General features: G+C 36.1%; 1 protein-coding gene across 6 annotated transcripts in view; it reads right to left on the bottom strand.

Moving 5' to 3' along the window:
• The window catches only part of hoxc11a (homeobox C11a), a 76,543-nt gene that overhangs the window by 31,520 nt on the left and 29,642 nt on the right, over nucleotides 1-15,381 (bottom strand). For 2 of the 6 annotated variants that reach the window (XR_010928668.1, XR_010928671.1), the window contains one exon: nucleotides 14,868-15,232. The exons of the other annotated variants lie outside the window; for them this stretch is intronic. The gene's annotated coding sequence lies outside the window, so the exon portion shown is untranslated. Of the gene's footprint in view, nucleotides 1-14,867; nucleotides 15,233-15,381 lie in introns of those variants that run through there. 6 annotated transcript variants of the gene reach the window in all.

The raw sequence follows: 15,381 nt of genomic DNA, 5'->3' as shown, positions 1-15,381 counted from the left end.
CATAAACAGTATACAGCTTGTGAACACACACGTGGATTCTTTAAGGATGGAAATTAGTTGTTTGGGTTGTTTTTTTGTTTTTTTTCTTAGTTTACGCATTTCCAAGTTGCACAATGCGGGGCTGTTTTATAATTAAAGTTGCAATCCAAACCACCCAACAATTAGATACTTATAATTTAATCTATTTCAGTCAGCCAGTTGATGTGAAAATTGATATTTTCTTACCTATAATCCACACGACACTTTTCCCTCTGCAGTGGTTATTTATGTTGTGGTTTATGCTGGATGATGTGTGTGTATTTAAATTCGTTCATCGTCAATTGGGTTACCATGAGAAAACTGAAATGTTATCAATTTGCTATGTTGTCATTTTTATTTACCCAACATCTTGTATTGAAATTCCCACACATGCGACTTCGAAAATCAATATGTATGAGCCAAAGGAAATAATGTGCCTGTCAATATTATTCAACCAAATTCCAAAAACAAACTCAGCTTGATAAAAATGTTGAAATTGCATGTGACCTCATCAGTATAACACGGAATATGCCAATATAGAAACAACGTCTGCTGCTTTTTAAGTGCTTTAAACTTCATGGTGGTTGCTCGTCATTAAGAGGCTTCTCTGAATACACATTTAGTGTCGGAACTTCACTTCAAAAACCTCCCTGTTACAAATATGTCATTTTTTTTCTGTGTGAGAAATGAGAGAAATATTCCTTCACCTCCGCGGTTTCACTTATTTCAGGAATTGGAACAACTACCAACATCTTGACAACCAGCCATGTTGTGTTGTTGTAAATATCTTGACAAGCAGACATCATGTCCTTCCAGACAGGCCCTGTCAGACAGAGAGAGAGTCCGTCTGATGCGGAGGTCTGTGGGGGAGGGGAAGAGCATCCATCCCCATACAAATGCTGCCTACCTGCGGCTTCCGCTCTCAGGAACTGACTGCATGTGCACATGACAGATCCAGTGGATCTTTTGCATGTAGCATATGTCATTACATACATAGGCCTACATACATACATATATACATACATATATACATACATACATACATACATACATATATATACGTGCAGCGTAATATTTTGATCCTGCAGTATACTGCACTATATTCCCACTTATGTCAAAAGCCATATCTCTTAGTCAAATGAGAAATATAAACAGCCACCAAAAACTGAGGTGGAAGCAAGTGAAATAATCACATTTATCAGTTTTCTTTGCGTTGTTTTAGAAAACCTAATAGGTCACATATTTGCAGTGAAGTCCCACAATCAAACCGACTTCCTGACAAATCTCCCGGTCTCTATCAGTAGGTTAAACGAGGAATTAAAAATCAACAGTATTGCCTCTCAAACATTATCTCACCGGTTTTGTTAGAGATGTAAATCCCCGGGCATATAAAGTCTTTGAAGAGGCGATGTGGCGATCCAAGATGGTGTTGACAGCTCGCAGGTAGAGTCTGCACCGTGAACGTTGAAATCAGGTTGCGTTTGTATTTACGAGTTCCCAGCCACCTTCAGCCCTTCCTTTAAGATCAAACCATTTTCATAATCAAAGTAAACCAACTGGTATCCACTCAACATTGGATTTTGTCAACCAAAATATCCAAATAGATTTGCGCACTATAACAATATAGAGGCCAACAGACCTAGTGCCTTTTTTCAAATGAGGATCTGTATATGGGAAACAAGGTTTTAATAAATTAACATTTCACACTCAGTGAAATAAACTTTGGACCCATTAAGCGTCTGAACTAATTGAATGGACCAAAATCTGACTGACTGTAGTGCATACATAAACTTCACTGTAAATCAAGGCTGATGTTCACTTGGAAGTTGCGCGTGTGAGTCACAAGCTCCTGTTCTGGCGCGTTATATACATTTTTCATTTAGGCTTGTGTTAATCTAAAGTGTTCATCTGCAAAAAGGGAATTTTAACTTGATTTAAAGTAGGCTACGTATATAATATATATTTATGTGTGTGTGTGTGTGTGTGTGTGTGTGTGTGTGTGTGTGTGTGTGTGTGTGTGTGTGTGTTTGTGTGTGTGTGTGTATGTATTAGTGTGTGTGTTGTACTGAAGGCAGGATAGCAGAGCAGTCCACTGTCATGAAAACATTCCTACAAAACTAAAACAGCTTCTCAATCTGGTGTTTTCCCCTTCAGGCTGGATTTAATTTACGATCAAAAATGTTCATAATCGTAAAAGCCAAGACCACTGGACTTCTATGCCAACAGTCAGGGCACAGGAAAGCATGTGATTTTGTAAAAAAGAAGAAAAAAAAAAGCTAAACCGTGGTTTAAAATGTATAACTGGGTCAGTGCGGTATTGGTGCGTGATGAACAGAGTGATGAACTGGCTTACGTTTGGTATCTGTATTTCATCACAAACGTTAACTTGCGTAAGCCGTTTGTTTCCAATTTCACTTCACACCAAGATCCACAAATTCCTACTTGTCGCATTACTCATAGGATCCTCCTGCTTATTCATAAGAACATTTAAAAAAAAAAAAGGTCCGACACTAGCATGCCACATTTGTGACTTCTATCGAGCAGAAACTACGGAGCAGCAGCCTTCAACTTTACTAAATATGATCTGCTACATAACTGTAAGCTGGTCTGATTGGTACGAAGCCATGTTTGCCAACCAAACCCAAATTAACTTAAGTATACGTGAAACGACATACGGTGAATAGGAGACACAAAAGTGTCGAGTTTAGGCCATACAGAGGTTTGGGGGAGTAACCCCCCTGAAACTCACTTTACTCACCAACACCTTCTTTTATATGTGAAATAGTCTCTTCTCAAATCTTAGCTAAGTGTATAGATGTACAGAGCAGCACATCTATGTGAGTAAAGGCTTTGGGTTTCTCTAAAAATTCTGTGGATTTCTGTTCATGTTGATGTGTGGATGGTTTCTTTCTGAAAATCACCAAGAGGTTTGTCCATCTTTCTATTTACCACTGATAATACAGACCTACAGTGGGCTACATGTAGTGGCTGTATGTCATTAGGCTGTGGAAAGGCAATGCATGAAAAAGATTACCAACAGTACACTGTGGGCCTAATTTACCTCGGATTTGAGTCGTTTAACTTCACCCAGAGCAGGTAGGAGAGGATGGCTGTGGGTTAACCGCAAAATAAAGCAGGCCAGGCGGAGCCGCGCCCAGAGGACAGAGGGCAGGCTGGCAGACCACCGCTACTGCCAGGCCAGAGTGGATTTACAGCCTTTTTATTCAGTGTACTTATCATGTACTTATTTCATATCAGTGGTCTATCTATTACTCGCTGTTGACTGCAAAGCTGATTTGAGAATAAGATATGTTTGCGCGTCGTTTATGCAGCACAACGTGTTGTTTCCACTTTCGAGAAAAGCCGTGAACTGCAAGCAAATTAGTGAGGAAAAATGGTGAGCTATTCAGCTTCATATATTTACAGAATGTCCTACAAATTAGACAGCAGGCTATATAATGATGATTACAAACATAGACAAACATTTGGGTGATTTCATAAGCTGGTAAATACGTTTTCGAATGACTAAGAGCCCAAAGATGTGGACACGTAATTCTTTGTATCATAATATGGACTGATGCGTGGCGCCTTAAGGGTGTACAATCACCAAAAGAGTGTGGTTACTATAGACAGCAGGTTTTTAAATTGTACTTTCTGACAGAAAATAGTACATCAAGATATGTTTCGTTGGAGCAGGATACCAACACGTCAAGGAATGTGTCGTCAAATATTGTGGTCCTGTCTTATATCTTAATGGGATTTATCATGAAAATGGCTCTTTTAAAATGTGCTCTAAACTTTTGTTCATCGTTGTCTCAAATGAGTCCTGCAGGACTAAAGTCATACACTCATGCTGCAGCGCAGTGGCTGAACGAGTGAGAAAGCAGACTAAATAAATCCACAGTTGGACGCGTCTCGTCGGAAGTCCAAGTTCAAGTTAAGAGAGGCGGTCGCTCCATCCGTCCAGACAGCAAAACAAAAGACACACACGTTCATCGTTAATCATCTCACTCCGTCTCTGAAAGAATAAAGCGCTCTAAACTCTTTGGGCATATATCAGATTATATGCAGGATAATCCAAAAGGATCAGACATGTCTACAGGTGCATTTAAAAAGGGTTTTACGCTTCGATGTGTTGCCCGAAACAGATCTTTGTGGAACTATACAGCCTATCTGATGGGTTCATTTCTTTTACAAATGGGGTAATAATATGTTAAAAATTGAAACTTTTTAAGGTTTAACATTTAGATTCTTATATTGATTGTCAGACATAAATTGATCAACCTGGACCATTTGGCAACGATTTTTGAATGTTATCGTATTTTTCAATAAGCAGCTGGTTCTGCAGTGCGGGGAAGGAAACTGAATCTCCTGGAAACTGGAATATGTATTAAAATAATATATTTTAAGGGCATCTTTCTAAATCTTAAGGAATGTGTTACAGGCCAATATTTCCACGCCACTTTGATTCATGCGTATGTACATTACCAGGCCTGCTTTCGAAATGCGCACATGTAGAAAATGAGTCAAAACGCTGACAGGGTTCTGCATGTTTGTGAGATTAACGCACCACTATATCGTCCATTGAGACCATGTTTTGCCAATACTGTAAAATTATAACAGTTTCTGAACGGAAACATCACCAATGATATAAACAGGCGAATAGTCTGTGTTGTTTCCTGAAAGTGTGCAAACGTGAACGAACTTACGCTCGAATGCAGTGCTGTGATTTAGCCCTATAATTTAGAAAAATAAATTCTCTATTTATAAATCACATGAACTAACATAACAAATTACACGTCACGTTCTTTAAATCACCTTATAAATGTATCTATAATATAAAAAACTTTCCCTTTGGATTATTAATTCTTATTTGTGCATCATTATTATACAAAGCACGTGGGGCATGTAGACGACATTTCTACATTCACGTTATCACAAAACTCCTAAAATAAACAATATTATAAGCTATATTGCTTTTTTTATACTATTATTAAGAGTAGGTTATATTTTTTCTGTATAATAACATTTGAAAGAAGTTTATGTATACCACGAAACACTATTTTTTGGTATAGTCAAATAGTTTAGATATCCCCACTTTGCTTTAAGACGCCAAATAAAAAACCCGGGAAATTTACAGGAAGCGATTTTAAGGACAACAACTTCCTCGTCCAGTATGGACTAGACCAGCAGTGACTGTATGAAGAGCCTAAAGTCAACATGGGAAGTTGGTTTGGAAGAGCCGCCGACTGGAAAATGATGTCTGCACCTGCTTGTTGTTGGAGAAGTCGTTGTGATGGAGGAACTCTTTAAGTGAAATGGTGCAAAGGAAGCCACACTCTGAATCCTGGCTGTCAATAAGGCACCTAATATATTGATCCAAAATAGTTTTTATTAAAGACCTTGCGGGAGAAGCTACCAGGAATCAGTCCGCTGCAGGAAACTGGACCACGCTGTTACAAGCGTATTCATATCCAACACAAAAACGCAAAGAAAAGCAGCCATATTAGTACTAAACTGACATTTATTTATGCATTATAGTCCTGTCAAACAGGAGCATGTGGTTGCGAGAACTACTGTTGTACAGGCACAAATAGAAGTGGCACTTAAAAAATACAATTATGCGGCAATGAGACATTTCCTTCTAACATTGAAAACTGACGGTGAAACCACTGAAAGCAAGTCTCAGATTTGTCAGTGTAATTTTGACTTCACAAAGGCCAAGTCGACCAAAATCATCAGAGCGTGTTTTCCTCTTTTTTCTGAGCTTGATATCAAGTTTGAACATGGCTGCTAAAATAGACGCTGATTCTTTATGTGTGGTAACAAGTTGGTACTGTAGGTTTAAGCATATTGTTACCAATAATAACAACTGTAGTTTCAACAAGACACTAGCAACACTGTTTGAAATGACTCCAGGGAAGTATTTGTGTGTGCAAAGTTGTCTTTCCCAGTGCGCCATACCTGCAATCAAACATACTACATGCGCTACTTACTCAACTGTTGGCTCATATCCTTCAGCCTACACGTCTCACGCTTGAGGTAGAATGAAGTCATTAAACTGTAATATTTTGCATGAATGCAAGTCCAAACATTTGGCAACTGCTGTCCTCAGATCAGCCTCTTTATGTAGTTTACACGTGTTGTTTTCAACGGAAGAATTTGTTCTTTTGTGCCGTATGCTATGTAACAACATGCTATTTACTGAGGTGCTGGATCTCAGAGCGAGAAAAGCAAAAGCAGTGAATCCTAAATTCAATATATAAAATTTCGATTTGAAATATTTTTACAGAGGCGATTGACTCCTCATGATAACAAATATCGATTCACATGTATACAAAAGGAACTATTTCTTGTATGTGGAGTTAAAAGTCGAATGGCTCGTTGCTCAAATACAAATTATTTCAGCTGCAGGTCGCTTCACATCTCTTTGCGCGTTTTTTTGGGCTTTTGACAGTAGACGATAAACATGATTCGTTGTCCTGGAGCCTAAAGAGCTTTTTGTTTTACAAAAAAATTCAACTTTTCAAAAATTTCAAGAGCGAACATCAGTTCGTCCACATTTTGATATCCCATATGTCTCATTTAAAACTTCCCCCCAGGCCACACAGTTTCCTGAACCAGAAAAGGCAGTGGAAGACAAAGTAACCGAAACTTGATTTAAATTAGAGACAGACTGGAGGACCAAAGCGGAATAATGGAGTTATGCTAAAGTTTATAGGCCTACATTCGCCTTCACTCTGGGCGAGTACTACCTTCACAGTGAAATCACACTGTTCTTGATTTCTTTTTTTGCGCACTCCATCCTGCGCACAGCCCACGCACAGAGATGAACTGATGGACCAACAAAGTCAATTAAACCGTGGACCGAAATTAGAGCCGATCCACTTGTACCAGTGTATTGCACAGATTATGAAGATAGGCAAGACGGAGTTCAAGTTCAAAGTCACTGTGCACAAAGTCACTGTGCACCGACAGAGCTGGGTGTGCAGGAGAGGAGAGGAGAGGAGAGGAGAGGACACCCCTCACCTCTCTCACCTCGCTCGTAAACCAACACAGTAGCCGTTTGCATAAGCGAGGTCCAAATCCGATCCTACTGAAAAAATAGCCAAGAGCCCGTTCAACCTGTGGGCCAAAAAAAGAAACGAAACAAAAACTGCGAATAATCTTATCAGCATCTCCAGATGACAATTATTGTCAAATGGTCAAACATGATTTATTTTAAGCGGACCGGTTTTAATTATGTCGGTAGATAATAATATGTAGAGAGATAATGATGTTATCAACCCTGCCATACGCATCAAAAATTCTGGCTCGACATTTAATCGGACCCAAATGAAGCAAACAAAACTTCGGTTTCGAAATCCGATCCGATCTTATTAAAATTCGATATTTTCTTAATTTCGAAGCGCTTTTTCTGAAGATCAGCACAAACATGTCTTTTGTCTCACATTGTTAACCACCAGAAAATGATGTTAAGAGTGAAATTGTGTCATAACTAAAGGCAATATCCTCAGAATTACTCATAATCACATCACATTTAAAACATTTATATGAACTCATTTTAAAAACACGTGCATGAATTCAAGAAAGATATAAACTTAGTCAAGCTGGGGTAATTTACATCATAAACACGAATAAACAAACAAATAATTAGATAAATAACATGCAATAGGAATTCCATATCATGAAATTTTGTGTCCAGGTCCCAGCAACTCGTTGTTTTGTTTAAAGCGGTGATCTTAAAAATCTGAGCATCGGCTATCTCTGTGAATTATTCCATAAAAAACACTTAAATGCAAACCAAATGTACGAAACTGCAGCACTTTTATTAATATATGGGGAGTAATAGGGCTATGGAAAACCACATTCTCTCACTTTTTCTTGCTGCGTGGGATTTTATGGAAAAGCCAACAAAACTCCAAAACTTCGGACCTTGGATTCTGCAACTATATCACCAGAAATGAGCATCGGTGCTCCAAAGCTTTAATTAATTTTCTATTTAATTGCATAATTAACGCTTGAATAGGCTGTAAAATAATCCGCATCGGTAAGATATTAAATGCGTGAGAGGGTTTTACATGTAGTTATATGGCAATCATTTCAAGACTATGATACAGAGTACAAATTAATGTGCAACAACAGGCCATCTGACCTGTTGTAACCTGTTGACTCATAATGCAGAGAACAATACAAAACAAAAATCCGTTTCTCACGTAGCATTAGGTCAGACTGCGAAGAAACAAATCAGACTATTGTTTAAAAAATAATCTTATTTCCAGTGGCGCAATCCAATTCCAAATAACCAACACATTAAAGATTAATATTCACCATTCAATCTCCACAATATATTCACTCAATATTAGATAACAGGACTCAAGGTTCAAGCTGTTTATTGTCACTGCGGTTACACATGTACAATCATGTGAAAAACTTTGGCTGGGAGGATCCATTACAGCACAACAGTAATATATATATATATAAACAGACATACAATCTAATATCAAAATATAAAAAGCAATAAAATATGTAACTATATGTATTTTTGGAAAATATATACATTTTTAAAATATATGGGTTACTATGTTCCAGGAAAAGTGCTGGTTTTAATCATTAACAAATGATGTTCACTGTTTTGAGAAGCTAAAACAATAACTTTGTATCTTTTGGGAGATATATTCAGTATTTATAACCATTTCTCTACACTAGTGCAATGTTTTATATATACAGTCTTTCTAATTTAGGCAGTTCTTAATTGTTGAAGAAAAGTGCCAAATGCCTAGGAGTGTGTATCAGCATACATCAAACTGTAGTAGTCAAGTCTAATTAAAGTATTCATGCAGAAAACAAAGCTCTGACTGAGAGCAGCTGCAAAATTGGATGCCAAAGACATGTAATCTCTATTAAGGGATTTACTTAACATTCAACAGACAATGTGAACACAGCTACACATTGTAAATGGACAGTGAGTACAGAACCTTAAGCCAGGAAGTAGATAAAATGTTCTAATAAATGATCTAATTTTTCACAATGAATATTGGTGGTTCACTGAACACATCTCGGCTGTATCTCCCATGTGTAAATGTCTCTCTTATGCCTGCTTTGACTATTTTGAAAATATCCTCTGGAAATATCCTCAAGTAGAAATATTTGTTCATGACCTTGCTTAAGGTCAGGGTAAACAAGACAGACCATTTAGTTTGGCCAAGAATCTGGGGAAGTCCGTTTCAAGAGCTGGTGGAGATGTACGGTAAAGCGACTTCAGTGTTTATGCATCCAGCCTTACCATATAAACTGCCATTAAATGACATTCCTGAAACTACAGATTGAATTGACTGTGAGGCACTGACTCTTAAAGCTGAAAAATTGATCGGGTGGTCAGTTTTAAGATGAAGCCAGATGTGACCCACAGGCTGCTAAATGACCATCGATTTTAAATCAATTAGGAACTTCTACTGCATGATGCAGTTATTTTAAGTTATGTTCTTCACTATGGTGATACAAAACTATATTTTATATATACTAGAAACAGCATTTACTACAAATGTTATTTTGTAGAAGCTGAATTGAGATTTTTGCAGAGAGAATATTAAGAGCCTCTTTGCTGCAGCGATGACCCATTGTTCTTTTTGCATGAGTTTTATCATGTGAGGATAAGAGTTTTACAAGTTTTATTGTATTTTGTGAGTTTGCGAGGTTTTCCATTAAAGTTTCTTTTCATTCATATAATTCTTTTTACTGCATAGTTATTTTTTTGCTAATTATTTTACAGTAGTCATAGCATACAGTCAACATTAATCAGTCATTACATTTAATCTTTCTTTGTACTGATTGCTCTAAAATGTGATATAAAATATACTATAATGTAATGTAAAATGTACAATAATGTAATCTCTGATGATGTTCTCATTATTATTATAACAAACATTGTCTCATTTTGTCGTTAGCCTTTGGAGAATTGCACCATATGGTACATGGATTATCTAATGTCTATCACAACAAATAGAAGGGTAGCAACAAGGGTAGCAACATTAAAAACAATGTTAAGCAAGAATTCAGTTCAGTCACAGTGCACATTTCATTCACTTTGACAATCCTTTTGTAGGACAAAAACAGTTCTCTGTGTCTAATGTCTGTACTTTCTTTGTTTGCACATCTGTCTGTCTTAGAGTTGCAACAAGAAACTGAAATGGGGAAAACTAAAACAGTCAAATAAATATTTGGAAAAGTTCCTGAAAAGAGTTAAAATGTTTTTCAGATCTAGCACACTAGAGTACAATGTATCTGAAAACTAATGCCTGCATGTCTGCAGCGTCACCAACGCAATGTCAACTACTCAAATGCTGTGAAATATCAAAAGATTCTTCTCATCAGCACCACAGTCATATAGGTTATATATATTATATATTGTCTTCCTGATCTTAGAGCAGAAATTACTAAGCATCTCACAAGCCAACAATATACAGCAAATACTGGTCTGGTATTTGTTTTGTTTCTGCAGCTGAAAATTTTGAAATGGATTCTGTTTTATTAAATTCACTGAAGAGAACAGATTTCTGATTAGAGTTCAATTGTTCAAAGGAACATCTGTGTTGGCTGCTAGAATAAAAAATAAAAACATTGTCTGACATTTTCCCCTGAAGACCTGATTTAATCCAGTACCAAACTATATTCAGAACTTGTATAACTAAAATACAGAATAATTATCACCAGCTATTTGACTGTTGGCTATACAGTTTGGTAGATAATGAATAAGTAAATAAATAAATAGAATGACTAGTATAAGGGTATTGCAAATAACTTCATTAATTTGATGAACACTTCTTTCTTGTGATGTTTTGCGCAAACAGTACAGACAGGAAATCATGAGTAAACAAGTAACTATAAGAAAGACAACATTTCAGTTTTCACATAGCACTACACACACACGCAGACACACTGACTTCACTCTAAGCAGTTTGAAGGAGAGTGATGGATACTCTGAGTGGACAGACCTTGTTTGTGTGTGTGTGTATATTTATGTACACCCAGTCAACTGAGCAAGGAAAATGTCGTTTTTACAACTTGCTCCCATACTGTGTGTGGGTATAATAACCACAAGAGAGGAGTTTTTCCAAAACCGGATATCTGCCATTTGGAAAAAAAAAAAAAAAAAAAAAAAGTCACAGAGTCCTTCCACATGATTGATGGCATGAAAGGGAAAGTCCTGATGGAACATTTTTAATAAAAACTTAAAGGTCACATCTCTTGTGGATATTCAGCGCAACTGTGTCACATTCTTGTTCTATACATTTCTGGAGTCGAGCAGTTTAAATCAAAGGCTCTAATAGTCCCCTAAAAAGTCCCCAAAACAATAAGCAAGTATTTTTGCACACTAACACTTTATTCCTCCATTTTGTGTTTTTAGAGGAGGAACAACTACATACAGCACCTTTATGCCCTGTACATGGCTTTCTTTGCACACATTAAATGTATATTTAACATACAGATACAAGGATCGTGTGTACAGTGTGCACCTGCGGACCTGTACATTTTCTTACCATATGTGTTGTCTTTTGTAGACCTGGTGATGCAAATATAATACATTTCCTTCATATGTAAAAAATTTGTTTTCTTACTGCAGTGTGAGTATAATGACAGAAAGAAATATTTAACATTAAAATATTCTGTATATTTTTCATTCATTTCTTCGTATGCCAACCTTTTGATGCTCAGATAGCTGAGTTAAACCAGCATCTGTCCCTGCTTCCCGATTGTCTCATTATACTGCACTGCTCTTACTTTGCACAGTTTACACACTGTCTTTCATGTCCTGCTTTTCTTTTTTTTTAAACTTTATTTGTGCCATACAATTCAGACATTCCATCATCTAGTAAATAAACATCTCTGCATTCTCTTGTATATCTTTACATATGAATTTATTGGAATAGAGACATATGGATAAACAAAAACCAATGAAACAAGTTACTTAATATAACCAAAGAAAATACAAAACAAACAATTAAATAGTCATTGGAAAAAAAAACTCAGGAGACATACCAATTTTCTAAGTTTTAGCTCTTTGTTTTTGACATGGCCAATATCCATGGTGACCATATGTCCATAAAAATGCTCATTTTCAGCTGTATTTTAGCTGTGACCTTTTCCATAAACACCTCATTCACCTTTTGTTGCCATTGTTTTATGTTTGGGGGTTGTGGCTGCAACCATACGATTGTAATAGTTTTTTTGGGGGTTTTTTTGGTTATTAAAAGAAGAGCCCTTAATAAATACACTTTCTTTCTCACAATTTGATTTCCTAAAAGGATACCTAAGATGAATAACTTTGGGTCAAAGTTTAATTTTGTATTCAAGCTTAGTTCGATTTCCTTTTTAAACATCCTCCCAGTACCATGCCGATTTGGAAAGACCCATAATATATGTGAGAGGTCTCCTTGGTGGCCACAACCACTTCAACATAATCCGGAAGATTCTACATATTTAGTCGTTGTGACTGGAGCTCTGAAATACCTGTTTTTGACCTTCAAGTCAAACTCCCTACAGTTTGGCATATTTGTTAGTTTATGACCAGACAAGCAAGTTTCATCCTATTTGTTTTCAGAAATTAGTGTTCAATTCCAGTTTTTTTTACTATCCAAATCTTTATTCTTAAGATTGTGTTATAATGCTCTATAGAATCTTGAAATAAGTCCTTCTTCACATCTTATGAAAAGCTGTTTTATGTTAGATGGTTCCCTTAATATGTTTTCCCATTCCTTATTTTTCTGAAGATAATGTCTGACATGTAGAAATTTATATTGATCCTGGGCAGGTAAGTTAAATTCTTGAATGAGTTGTTGAAATGACTTTAGTATTTGTCCATCAAATAATTGACCAATGTACACCAGCCCCCCATCCATCCATTTCTTAAGGCCAAAATCAGTACTGGATGGATGAAATTCTGGATTGATTGCAATTTCGGTAGTTTTTAGCTTATTCCTTATTTTAGACCATATTTTCCAGGTTTTCTCTGCCCATTAATTCTTTATTTTGAGTTTTTTTCCATTCTCTCTGACTCAAGAATTGTGGAGAACCTAGTGGTACTGGACAGGGGTTCTGTTCAATTGCCCACATTGAATCTATATCTTCTGTTATCCATGACATTATAGTTTTGAATTGTGCTGCCCAATAATAATTTTGCAAATTAGGTAATTCCTTTTCCATCCATTCCATCCCTTTTAGGACTGTGTAGCTTTTTATAACTTATTCTTGCCTTTTTATTTTATCACACAAAATTTGAATTCATTTTGTCTAAGGTTTTAAAAATAGATTTTGAAATAATTAATGGAAGTGACTGAAACAGGTATGGTAATGTATTAATTAATTACAGTTTCTACTCTACCCATTAATGTCAGAGATAAAAGCTCCCACTTGTCTTATCTCTGTTATCAATTTTTCATAGTAAGCTCTAAATAATTGGAATGTTAAGGGTATTATTATTATTTCTAAATACATAACCCTTGGTCCACTGAAACTTTACTTTTTCCTCCAGTACAGCTGGCCTCTTCCCAGAGAGCATCATTACAACATATTTTGTTCCATTAGTCTAGAAGCCTGAGATTTTTCCATATTCATTTAAATCCTTCAGCATAGCAGGTATGGATGAGCAGGTATGGTTTGCTAATGAATACAAGTATATCGTCTGCAAACAGGGATATTTTGTGTTCTTTATGTCGATCATCAGTTATTCCACATACAGTATATCTTTATTATGCCTTATAGTCTGTGCCAGCAGTTCAATACTAACAGGAAATAATAACAGACTAAGACAGTCCCCTTATCTAACCCTTCTTTTAAGAGGGAAAAAAAGCAATTCCCATTCACTCTGATACATGATTTTGGATTGTTATAAATAGTTTTCATCTACTTAATAAATATAGAATTAAATCTAAATACTTTGTGTGTTTCATATAGGAAACCCTATTTAACACTATTGAATGCTTTTTTGCATCAAGACTGAGCATTAAGGATGTTTGTTTATTCTTTTGGGCTCTTGATATGATATTTATAGTTCTTCTTATGTAATTTGCCTCCAGTCAAAATTGAATAAACCCTGTTTGATCAGCTTTAATCAGTTTTGCAATATTTTTCTGCATTCTTTGTGCCAGAAGATTAGTTAATATTTTCAGGTCACTGCATAACTTATTGATTGGTTTATATCCCCCGCATTTAGTTGGATCTTTCTCCTCTTACACAGAGATAATAGCTTCAGACCATGTTTGTGGAGGACCCCCTTTGAATCACATAACTGAAGACTTTAACCAGTATTGGTGTAATATGTTCTGCAAAAGATTTATAAAATTATCTGGACAATCCGTCTGTTACTGGTGATTTATTATTTTTCAAGGATTTTATAGTTTTCAAAACTTCTTGTTGTATTATTGGTATTGTCATATGAAGTGCCTCTTCCTCGATCATTGATGGTAAATGTATTTTTGAAAAGAAATCTGTTTTCAGTCCTTATTGAAGTGAAATCTGAGTTGGCATATAAATCTCTAAAATAAGCTCCAAAAGCTTCTGCTATATCTTTTGGTGATCAAAGATTCCTCAGATTTTGGGTGCATTATCATTGCAACCATTCTACTTGATTGGGACTTTCGTAATTGGAATGCTAGTAAACCACTTGCTCTATCACTCATTTCATATCTCTGGCTTAAGAAGCGCATAGCTCCTTCTGCCTTGTATGTTAAAAGTTCATGTAATCTCTGTCTAGTTTCTTTTAGTTCATGTCCTTTTTATTCCTGTAATTTTACTTCATATGTTCAATACCCCCTATTTCTATATCCATGTAAAATAACCTGCAACAATGATCCAATTTCAGCAAACTCATATTTTATTTCGTCTTTTAATTACTTTTAATTGTGCAATTCAATATTTTGGATAAATTTTACTTCTGGTTTAAGACGGTGTCATTTCACCAGGCATTTCACATCAAACTTGGAGTTACTCTGAGTCTAGCTGAGTCAGCCTGGCTGACAACAACTTCCAAGTGGCTACAGCAGGTTTTACATCCATTTTATGACTATAGAAGGCAACTAAATCCAGACTGGTTTTTCTCCCCCTCTTCACCTCACCTCTTAGTCCTTACTTCTGTGGTTTTGTTCTTCACTCTCATAGATGCATGAGTTAAAACAAAAGCTTGAAAGTCTGCCTACCACACCACTGTTGTCCTTGGCTGTGAAGGAGAATATTTTAATTAAAACAAGAAGAAGAATCACTTTTCCAAACCAAGGGTTGCAAAGTGCTAAAAGTAGGTTTACCAAAAGTACTGGCACTGGATTGAAAAATAAATTTTTACCATTATCATATATACTCATTAGAAGT

This window comes from Thunnus thynnus, chromosome 6 (assembly GCF_963924715.1).
Source record: "Thunnus thynnus chromosome 6, fThuThy2.1, whole genome shotgun sequence".
NCBI lineage: Eukaryota > Metazoa > Chordata > Actinopteri > Scombriformes > Scombridae > Thunnus > Thunnus thynnus.
The sequence above is the reverse complement of the archived record's forward strand: the minus strand, read 5'-3'. Positions and strand labels throughout refer to the sequence as shown.